At 32.5% G+C, this 3354-nt stretch overlaps 1 long non-coding RNA gene across 1 annotated transcript; it reads left to right on the top strand.

Moving 5' to 3' along the window:
* Positions 1-2518: 2518 nt before the first annotated feature.
* On the top strand, positions 2519-3116 carry LOC139196962 (uncharacterized). Its single transcript, XR_011581880.1, has 2 exons — positions 2519-2722; positions 2811-3116. It is a non-coding gene; the product is annotated as an uncharacterized lncRNA (long non-coding RNA).
* Positions 3117-3354: the final 238 nt, after the last annotated feature.

Genomic DNA, 3354 nt, shown 5'->3' with positions numbered 1-3354 from the left:
ATTTGGGTGGTCTCCAGTGCATGTTAAAATTTTATTACTTTAATGTATGATTAATTATTTTTGGTTATTTGGATCACAAGATCACCAATTGCCTTCGTAGGCACACCCGTGAACATCAACCATTTCTTGTTCTTATATACATGTAATATTGATTTATTTGGTTAATTACATTCAAATGACTAAATTATTTCTTAATTATATCCCCAGATCATTACATAGGCGGAGTGACCCTTAAGTCCTCATTTGATCACTTCCTTGCGAGTGTTTATCCATGTATCATGTACGCAAGCCCATTTCCTTGCAGAGAGTGAACCTATCCCAACCGTATTATTTTTAGGTCTCAATTTAAATATTTTCGTTCTAAAACTTATACAAATGAGAAATGATCTATTTTTCTGAAAAGAAAACCGTAAACAATTATATTTAAATTTTAACATCTTTGAGTCGCCTTATTGTTAAAAAAACAAAAGGAAATTTAGGGGGGTGTATTCAATTGGGATTTTGAGGGATTTTAATTCTTTTAATGAATCTAGGGGTATCCAATCAGGAATTTAAGTGATTCTCTGAAATTCAATGTGTATTCAATCAGGATTTTAAGATAGTTTATGAAAATCCTTAGAAATCTGGGTGTATTTAATTAGGATTTTAAAGAAGTTTATCACATTACAGGTGTATTCAATTAGAATTTGATTTTAAAGAATTTGAGAAAGTTGAGGAATTAGAGGGAATTGGAGAGATTTCGTAGTGTATTTTGAGCATCCACAAATCTCACCTCTCCCCAAGAGATTTCGAGGGAATTGAATCAAAATTTTACATGGAATCTCTACAAATCAATTAAACTCCATAAAAATCCATGGATTTATAAATCCATTAAAATCTCTCAAATTCTCAATTGAATACACCCTCCTTAGTTTGGAGGTGAGGTGCTTGGTAACGTAGAAGATCTGTGATACACTCAAAAAATCATATGATAAAATTTGTCCTCCGTAATGTAATGATAACACCCAATCATATATGATAATATTACAACATCCGTGTGTACCATTTCAAAACACGAGCATAGCACATGAATCTAGTTAATAGCGCTCCCTCAATTTCAACTCGGGAATCAATTTGAGAGTGGAATAATGATCAATAGAGGATGCAATCACTTCGTGAACTAGAACATTTCTTATCTAGCATATTTTTGAAAATTCTAGGATGGGTACTAATTTAACCTAGAGAGAGAGAGAGAGAGAGAGAGAGAGAGAGAGAGAGAGGAAGAGGAGGAGGAGGAATAGGTTTCAACTTAAAAATCCAATTCACATTCTAATTTTCAAATTAAATCCATATTCACATCACATACCAAACTATCCTACACAACACACATATGTAGTTAAAAAGATAAATAAAAAGTGCGCAGCGGATCTAAGATTTAAGGAGCCAAAACCTACCACTGGAAAATCCTCGGGCTCCTAAACCAGGACAAACACTAAGCACAAATAGACTTACAACACTCATCAGCTAAACATGCATACTAGTAGGCAATTTTGTCTCAGACTTTGCTACTCGACCTCTCTTCAATCTTCAAGTGGAAATGGCACAACACTAATGCAGCCATAAATCACCTTCTTCTCGAACTTTTCAAGATTCTAACACGATCATGCATAATGTATGTAATGGATTGATTTCTAGAAGTCAACTAATTACGAAATCACAACACACATTTTTTATAAGCTCATATTTATACATATTTTACATCAAATTCACTTGTCTTTTCTTACATACTTCTTTATATTTTTGAGCTATTTACTTTATTTTTGTGTTTTGCTAAATTTGTGCCAAGCAAAAAAGAGAAAATGGCACAAGTGGTATTTTAAGTAGCAAATTCGTAAAAACTGCCATAGCTGATCAGCTAACTTTGGCAGTGAGTCGTGAAAAGCTCATAATGAATTAGAGAATGAGCTATATATATTATTGGAAAGCTATGGATGTCTATTTTCTAGAGCATTTTACAGATTGTTAATACCTTTTTTCAAGAGAAGTTACAACTGTTTTAACATTAAAAGGTCCTAAGAGACTGAGCAGTTTGTAATTGACAAGAAAGCAATAAGCACAATATATCTTACACTAGTAGAAAAAATAGCTTGTGTGACGATATTTTGCGCAAAAAACAATATTTCGTCGCACAAGAAGTACTTCCACGATGGAAAAAAAAATTGTCTTGCAAAATAGTTAGGATAGGAAAAAAAAAATTCGTCACACAAGAATACTTAGCACTACGAATACTTGTTGTCGTCGCGTAAAGTCAGCAAGAAAATGCGGGCTAATTTTTTTCGGCGCGAAAAACTTGCACAACGAAAAAAGGGCATTTGCGCAACCAATGATTTGTTGTGCAAGTTCCTGTCAGTTTTGACCATTTACTATAGGTGAATAAGAGGAATCAATACTGCATGTAATACAGATGTTTGCGCGACAAAGCATTCATTGCGCAAAGGTCCTAACCTTCCTATAAATATGCGCTTTTGTTGTCCTTATTCTTCACAATTTTGTTCGTCCTGGGATGGCAGATAAAAACAAGGATAAAAGTGTGCGCAATGCCAACCTGCATGATTTAAGGGATCATTTTGAGTTTCCACATGTGATTGTTGTAGCCATGGGGAATAATTGTCTCACTGCTGAGTAGTGTTCTTGGAAAGATGTGCCCAGGAATGTGAAGAAAGCTATGATGGATGAACTATTAGTAAGTATATTGTTGATGGATCAATAATTAAGTTTGTGAAATTTTTAGTTATATTTTGGAATTAATTATTTGTATATATGTGTAATAGTGTAAGTATACTCTTGATGATGATACGAACGAACATTTGATGAAGTTGATGGATGATGCGTTGGAGGGAGGTTACAATCGGTGGCGTTATGAAGGCTTACGGAATGGACCAGGACCATCAAAATAGTAGTTTTAAATTTATATTTGTATGACAATATTTCCTGTTGGGTTTTTTTATTGAGACCTAATATAAGCACCATATCCTCGGTTTTTATGTATTTTCAATCTTCAATGAATATCGTACATATGCTCAAAATAATTGTATGGATTAAGGCATTAATTATTTATAGAATAAATATTTAAGGTATTAATTATTTATAGAATAAATGTTTCAGGTATTAATTATTTATAGAATAAATAATTAAGGTATTAAATATTTTCTGAATATTTGTTTGTAAGTATAAAGTTTACGTATATATATATATATATATCTATGTTTACGTAAACTTTATAATTACAATCATTTCATTTGTTGCTAAATATATTGCGCGATGCTATGTTTGTTGCGTAAGATGAATTTGTGCAACGAATACAGATGTTTGTCG

The sequence above is a fragment of the Malus domestica genome, chromosome 06 (genome assembly GCF_042453785.1).
Source record: "Malus domestica chromosome 06, GDT2T_hap1".
Classification (NCBI taxonomy): Eukaryota; Viridiplantae; Streptophyta; class Magnoliopsida; order Rosales; family Rosaceae; genus Malus; species Malus domestica.
Note: the sequence above shows the minus strand (reverse complement) of the source record. Positions and strands in the feature narration are given on the sequence as shown.